Below are 8,398 nucleotides of genomic sequence, written 5' to 3' on the forward strand. Positions count from 1 at the left end.
GGAGACAAGTTAAAAAGTAGGACCTCAGAGGTAGTAATCTCAGGATTGCTACCAGTGCCACGTGATAGTCAGAGTAGAAATGAAAGAACAGTCAGGATGAATGCGTGGCTTGAGAGATGCTGCAGGAAGGAGGGGTTCAGATTTTTGGGACATTGGGACCGGTTCTGGGGGAGGTGGGACTATTACAAATTGGACGGTCTACACCTGGGCCGGACTGGAACCAATGTCCTTGGGAGTGCTTTTGCTAACGCTGTTGGGGAGGGTTTAAACTAATGTGGCAGGGGGATGGGAACCAAATGAGGAGGTCAGTGGACAGTCAGGAGGTAGTAACTAAAGCCTGTAAGGAACTAGATAATGAAGTCAGCGTGACTAAGGGGAAGAGTAGGCAGGGAGCAGATGATGAACGCAAAGGGAGTGGTGGTCTGAGGTGCATTTGTTTTAATGCAAGAAGTGTAGTAGGTAAGGCAGATGAACTTAGGGCTTGGATTAGTACGTGGGAGCATGATGTTATTGCTATTACTGAGACTTGGTTGAGGGAAGGGCATGATTGGCAACTAAATATCCCAGGATATCGATGCTTCAGGCGGGATAGAGAGGGAGGTAAAAGGGGTGGAGGAGTTGCATTACTGGTCAAAGAGGATATCACAGCTGTGCTGAAGGAGGGCACTATGGAGGACTCGAGCAGTGAGGCAATATGGACAGAACTCAGAAATAGGAAGGGTGCGGTAACAATGTTGGGGCTGTACTACAGGCCTCCCAACAGCGAGCGTGAGATAGAGGTACAAATATGTAAACAGATTATGGAAAGATGTAGGAGCAACAGGGTGGTGGTGATAGGAGATTTTAATTTTCCCAACATTGACTGGGATTCACTCAGTGTTAGAGGTCTAGATGGAGCAGAATTTGTCAGGAGCATCCAGGAGGGTTTTCTAGAGCAGTATGTAAATAGTCCAACTCGGAAAGGAGCCATACTGGACCTGGTGTTGGGGAATGAGCCCGACCAGGTGGTTGAAGTTTCAGTAGGGGCCTACTTTGGGAATAGTGATCACAATTCCGTAAGCTTTAAAATACTCATGGACAAAGACGAGAGTGGTCCTAAAGGAAGAGTGCTAAATTGGGGGAAGGCCAACTATACCAAAATTCGGCAGGAGCTGGGGAATGTAGATTGGGAGCAGCTGTTTGAAGGTAAATCCACATGTGATATGTGGGAGGCTTTTAAAGAGAGGTTGATTAGCGTGCAGGAGAGACATGTTCCTGTGAAAATGAGGGATAGAAATGGCAAGATTAGGGAACCATGGATGACAGGTGAAATTGTGAGACTAGCTAAGAGGAAAAAGGAAGCATACATAAGGTCTAGGTGGCTGAAGAAAGACGAAGCTTTGAAAGAATATCGGGAATGTAGGACCAATCTGAAACGAGGAATTAAGAGGGCTAAAAGGGGTCATGAAATATCTTTAGCAAACAGGGTTAAGGAAAATCCCAAAGCCTTTTATTCATATATAAGGAGAAAGAGGGTAACTAGAGAAAGGATTGGCCCACTAAAGGACAAAGGAGGAATGTTATGCTTGGACTCAGAGAAAATGGGTGAGATTCTAAACGAGTACTTTGCATCGGTATTCACCGAGGAGAGGGACATGACGGATGTTGAGGTTAGGAACAGATGTTTGATTACTCTCGGTCAAGTCGGCATAAGGAGGGAGGAAGTGTTGGGTATTCTAAAGGGCATTAAGGTGGACAAGTCCCCAGGTCCGGATGGGATCTATCCCAGGTTACTGAGGGAAGCGAGAGAGGAAATAGCTGGGGCCTTAACAGATATCTTTGCAGCATCCTTAAACACGGGTGAGGTCCCGGAGGACTGGAGAATTGCTAATGTTGTCCCCTTGTTTAAGAAGGGTAGCAGGGATAATCCAGGTAATTATAGACCGGTGAGCCTGACGTCAGTGGTAGGGAAGCTGCTGGAGAAGATACTGAGGGATAGGATCTATTCCCATTTGGAAGAAAATGGGCTCATCAGTGATAGGCAACATGGTTTTGTGCAGGGAAGGTCATGTCTTACCAACTTAATAGAATTCTTTGAGGAAGTGACAAAGTTGATTGATGAGGGAAGGGCTGTCGATGTCATATACATGGACTTCAGTAAGGCGTTTGATAAGGTTCCCCATGGCAGGCTGATGGAGAAAGTGAAGGCGCTTGGGGTCCAAGGTGTACTAGCTAGATGGATAAAGAACTGGCTGGGCAACAGGAGACAGAGAGTAGCAGTAGAGGGGAGTTTCTCAAAATGGAGACGTGTGACCAGTGGTGTTCCACAGGGATCCGTGCTGGGACCACTGTTGTTTGTGATATACATTAATGATTTGGAGGAAAGTATAGGTGGTCTGATTAGCAAGTTTGCAGACGACACTAAGATTGGTGGAGTAGCAGATAGTGAAGGGGACTGTCAGAGAATACAGCAGAATATAGATAGATTAGAGAGTTGGGCAGAGAAATGGCAGATGGAGTTCAATCAGGGCAAATGCGAGGTGATGCATTTTGGAAGATCCAATTCAAGAGTGAACTATACAGTAAATGGAAAAGTCCTGGGGAAAATTGATGTCCAGAGAGATTTGGGTGTTCAGGTCCACTGTTCCCTGAAGGTGGCAACGCAGGTAAATAGAGTGGTCAAGAAGGCATACGGCATGCTTTCCTTCATCGGACGGGGCATTGAGTACAAGAGTTGGCAGGTCATGTTACAGTTGTATAGGACTTTGGTTCGGCCACATTTGGAATACTGCGTACAGTTCTGGTCGCCACATTATCAAAAGGATGTGGATGCTTTGGAGAGGGTGCAGAGGAGGTTCACCAGGATGTTGCCTGGTATGGAGGGCGCTAGCTATGAAGAGAGGTTGAGCAGATTAGGATTATTTTCATTAGAAAGACGGAGGTTGAGGGGGGACCTGATTGAGGTGTACAAAATCATGAGAGGTATAGACAGGGTGGACAGCAAGAGGCTTTTTCCCAGAGTGGGGGTTTCAATTACGAGAGGACACGAGTTCAAAGTGAAAGGGGAAATGTTTAGGGGGGATATGCGTGGAAAGTTCTTTACGCAGAGGGTGGTGGGCACCTGGAACGCGTTGCCAGCGGAGGTGGTAGACGCGGGCACGATGGAGTCTTTTAAGATGTATCTAGACAGATACATGAATGGGCAGGAAGAAAAGAGATACAGAACCTTAGAAAATAGGCGACATGTGTAGCGAGAGGATCTGGATCGGCGCAGGCTTGGAGGGCCGAAGGGCCTGTTCCTGTGCTGTAATTATCTTTGTTCTTTGTTCTTTGTATATCTTTGCAGCATCCTTAAACACGGGTGTGGTCCCGGAGGATTGGAGAATTGCTAATGTTGTCCCCTTGTTTAAGAAGGGTAGCAGGGATAATCCAGGTAATTATAGACCGGTGAGCCTGACGTCAGTGGTAGGGAAGCTGCTGGAGAAGTTACTGAGGGATAGGATCTATTCCCACTTGGAAGAAAATGAGCTTATCAGTGATAGGCAACATGGTTTTGTGCAGGGAAGGTCATGTCTTACCAACTTAATAGAATTCTTTGAGGAAGTGACAAAGTTGATTGATGAGGGAAGGGCTGTAGATGTCATATACATGGACTTCAGTAAGGCGTTTGATAAAGTTCCCCATGGTAGGCTGATGGAGAAAGTGAAGGCGCATGGGGTCCAAGGTGTACTAGCTAGATGGATAAAGAACTGGCTGGGCAACAGGAGACAGAGAGTAGCAGTGGAAGGGTGTTTCTCAAAATGGAGACGTGTGACCAATGGTGTTCCACAGGGATCCGTGCTGGGACCACTGTTGTTTGTGATATACATAAATGATTTGGAGGAAAGTATAGGTGGTCTGATTAGCAAGTTTGCAGACGACACTAAGATTGGTGGAGTAGCAGATAGTGAAGGGGACTGTCAGAGAATACAGCAGAATATCGATAGACTGGAGAGTTGGGCAGAGAAATGGCAGATGGAGTTCAATCAGGGCAAATGCGAGGTGATGCATTTTGGAAGATCCAATTCAAGAGTGAACTATACAGTAAATGGAAAAGTCCTGGGGAAAATTGATGTACAGAGAGATTTGGGTGTTCAGGTCCATTGTTCCCTGAAGGTGGCAACACAGGTCAATAGAATGGTCAAGAAGGCATACGGCATGCTTTCCTTCATCGGACGGGGTATTGAGTACAAGAGTTGGCAGGTCATGTTACAGTTGTATAGGACTTTGGTTCGGCCACATTTGGAATACTGCGTGCAGTTCTGGTCGCCACATTACCAAAAGGATGTGGATGCTTTGGAGAGGGTGCAGAGGAGGTTCACCAGGATGTAGCCTGGTATGGAGGGCGCTAGCTATGAAGAGAGGTTGAGTAGATTAGGATTATTTTCATTAGAAAGATGGAGGTTGAGGGGGGACCTGATTGAGGTGTACAAAATCATGAGAGGTATAGACAGGTTGGATAGCAAGAAGCTTTTTCCCAGAGTGGGGGATTCAATTACTAGGGGACACGAGTTCAAAGTGAAAGGGGAAAAGTTTAGGGGGGATATGCGTGGAAAGTTCTTTACACAGAGGGTGGTGGGTGCCTGGAACGCGTTGCCAGCTGAGGTGGTAGACGCGGGCACGATAGCGTCTTTTAAGATGTATCTAGACAGATACATGAATGGGCAGGAAGAAAAGAGATACAGACCCTTAGAAAATAGGCGTCATGTTTAGATAGAGGATCTGGATCGGCGCAGGCTTGGAGGGCCTGTTCCTGTGCTGTAATTTTCTTTGTTCTTTGTTCTTTGTTCAAAATCTATCCCATTTAGCATGGTGGTAGAGCCATACAACACAATGGAGGATATTCTCAATGTAAGGATGGGACTTGGTCTCCAAGAGGACTGTGCGGTGGTCACTCCTACCAGTACTGACACGGACAGATGCATCTTTGGCAGGCAGATTGGTGAGGACAATGTCAAGTATGTTTTTCCCTCGTGTTGGTTCCCCCACCACCTGCCACAGACCCAGTCAAGCAGCTATGTCCTATAGGACTCGGCCAGTTCGGTCAGTAGTGGTGCTACCAAGCCACTCTTGGTGATGGACATTGACGTCCCTCACCCAGAGTATATTCTGTGCCCTTGCTACCCTCAGTGCTTCTTCCAAGCGATGTTCAACATGGAGGAGTACTGATTCATCAGCTGAGGTGGTGGGAGTGTGGTGGGGTGGGTGATAGATGGTAATCAGCAGGAGGTTTCCTTTCCCATATTTGACCTGATGCCATGAGACTCCATGGGGCCCAGAGTCGATGTTGAGGACTCCCAAGGCAACTCCCTCCCAGCTGTATACCACTGTGCTGCCACTTCATCTGGGTCTGTCCTGCCGGTGGGACAGAACATACCTAGGGATGGTGATGGCGGTGTCTGGGATATTGTCTGTAAGGTATGATTCCTTAAGTATGGCTATGTCAGGCTGTTGCTTGACTAGTCTGTTGGACAGTTCTCCCAACTTTAGCACAAGCCCCCAGATGTTAGTATGGAGGACTTTGCAAGGTCGACAGGGCTGGTTTTGCAGTTGTTGTTTCCAGTGCCTAGGTCGATGACGGGTGGTCCATCCGGTTTCATTTCTATTGACCTTGTATCGGTTTGATACACTGAGTGGCTTGCTGGGCCATTTCGGAGGGCATGTAAGAGTCAAGCATATTGCTGTGGGTCTCAAGTCACATGTAGGCCAGACCAGGCAAGGGCAGCAAATTTCCTTCCCTAAAAGGCATTCATGAACCAGATGGGATTTTATAACAGTCGACAATGGTTTCATGGCCATCATTAGACTAGCTTTCAAGTCCAGTTTTATTAATTGAATTCAATTGAATTTAATTAATTGATTTCAAATTCCACCACCTGCTGTGGTGGGTTTCAAACCCATGTCCCCAGAGCAATACCCTGGGTCTCTGGGTTACTAGTCCAATGACAAAACCACTACGCCACCTCCTCTACGTTAAGTGTGCTTATTATGTAAACCAATGTATTTAAAGGCCCCACAAGCCTGACTCACAATATTAAATTCTTCCCTAATCTCATTAATAAGGTTTCTCAAAATCCACAGTACCACCCCATATGAAATCATCAACGTGCATCATGAAGATGCCTGAAATTTATCATTTATGATACCAATAAAACATTGCAGGATCTGCTTTTAGTTAACACAAACAATTTTCAACAAAACAGATCTCAGAGAAATACCACACCCTGGAAGCATCATTAAGGCCATAGACACATTTGTTCAGTTTCCATAGTTTTCCTTCTGCACCTGCTGCCTCTTTGGATGGTTTCAGAAACACTTCTCTCTGAAAAGTGTTTGATCCACTCTGCAGAATTGCAGCTTTTATGCCAATGGATCTACACTCCCATGAATATGTGGCCAAAAGAGCTGAAAAAGATTTTCAAGATTACTTTTCCACCTGAAGGAGAGTCCACTCGAGCATCGGTATCCCCCAGTCGCTCTTCAAAACCCTTTGCAACTAGTCTCGTTTTAGCCTTATAAGTTCTATTGGGAAAGACTGTTTCAGTACAAATCCATCGATGTGACAAGGCGGGCTGTCCCCTATCTGGTACCTCAGAATAAACTACAAACTCTCTCCAACTCTCTAATTCCTTATGTTTTGCTTCTCTCATTAGTATATCCTCAAGTTTATTGGTGTCCACTAACACTTCACGGTCATGAGATCTTCTGCTTCTAGTTCTATTCTGAGACTGCTCTCTAGCCTTTGTTTCATTCTGGAATCTGTTCAAACTACGACTTCTATTAGCACTTTGATGTCTTTCAGCACTACTGCTAGATGATCTCCGTCGCACATTATTGGAGGTTCTTTCTGCAGTACATGATCGCTTACTTATGCAAGAGTCACTTCCGGATCCACTATTAGAACTTGCACTGCGCTTTCTTACCCTCCATTCTTTCACCCCCATTCTGCCAGTCCATGGACCTTGCTTCTTGGCCATCATCTTTGAATATTAAACCAATAATTGAACTTGTCTGTAGATTTTCCTGCACATCCCACAATTGTTGCATCCGTCCATCTATTAGACCCCTCTGCAATATATGCCACCCAAGTACCTACTTGGGGCAATTGTCCTTTAGATTACATAGCTCTTTCTAGAGTGTCATGATCCCTCACATTACTATCCAACCCTTGATCTACCTTATTCTGCTCCTCAGGTCCTTCGTCACAAAACACATGAGTATTTGAGGTACAACGAGGTTGCATCGTTTCCCTCTATTAACTGTTCAGATTCTGAGATTTTGTAATCAACCCCGATCAATCGCGAAGAATGAATCTTAACAGTTTGATTTCCAAGCTTAATAACTACTGTCTTCTCATCACAACTAATTATCTTACCAGGGTCCTTCCATTCCCTATAACCTTCTCTTTTATAATACACCAAATTAAAGGCCTGCTGAGGTTGGGAAAAAGAACCAGAGCTGAACTTGACCGAACCACAGTGGACACGAGCCCAACTTGGCCCGACCCAAGCCCGACCCGACCACCCGTAACTTACCTTCGGACTCGGAACCTCCAGGAAGCTGCAGTGCATGCGTGATGACGTCATAGTGATGCCACTTGCTCACTGTGCCGACTCAGTTTTGTCCCGGACTCCCAGCTCAGGTAAGTTTTTTAATTTCAGTACTTAGCAGCAGAACATTTACCGTGTGTGTCCCTCCCGACCTGAACTTGGCCCGACCCGACCAGAGCCCGAAAGCCGGATCCAGAAGAGGGGCCAGACCCGACCCGAACCCGACACGTCCTTTACACCAAATCTCCTGAATTAAATCCCACTCAGATGGCCTTATTACAATGACTCAGAGCTCTCCCCATTTTCTCAGAGACCTCAGCCTAGATGAACGACCATCTCCCTACAGGTAAAGCATTCAAATGCACAGAACAATTGAACGAATTGTAGTTTCTTGTAGAGCAGGAGGACTGTCGCACAGTACAGAAGGCAATTTGGGATTCCGCCCATAGACCAATTGATAGGGACTATATCCTCCAATCATCTGAAGCGAATTCTTTGCATGAATTCCCCATGCCAGGGCAGTTGTCAACTTGCAGTTTGCCTGGTCAGCTAAGATTTCATGCAGCATTTCATCAACCACTGTGTCATTCCTTTCACAGAGCCCATTGTTGAAAGGACTTTCAGTTGCAGCATTCATAGCCATAATGTTCATATTTTCACAAGTCATAGAGTCATAGAGTCGTACAGCATAGAAACAGAACCTTCGGCCCACCGTGTCCATGCCGACCATAATGCCTATCTATACCAATCTCACCTGCCTGTATTAATTCCATATCCCTCTATGCCTTGCTCATTCAAGTACCTGTCCAGATGCCTCTTAAATGTCGCTA

This window comes from Heterodontus francisci, chromosome 5, assembly GCF_036365525.1.
Source record: "Heterodontus francisci isolate sHetFra1 chromosome 5, sHetFra1.hap1, whole genome shotgun sequence".
Lineage (NCBI taxonomy): Eukaryota > Metazoa > Chordata > Chondrichthyes > Heterodontiformes > Heterodontidae > Heterodontus > Heterodontus francisci.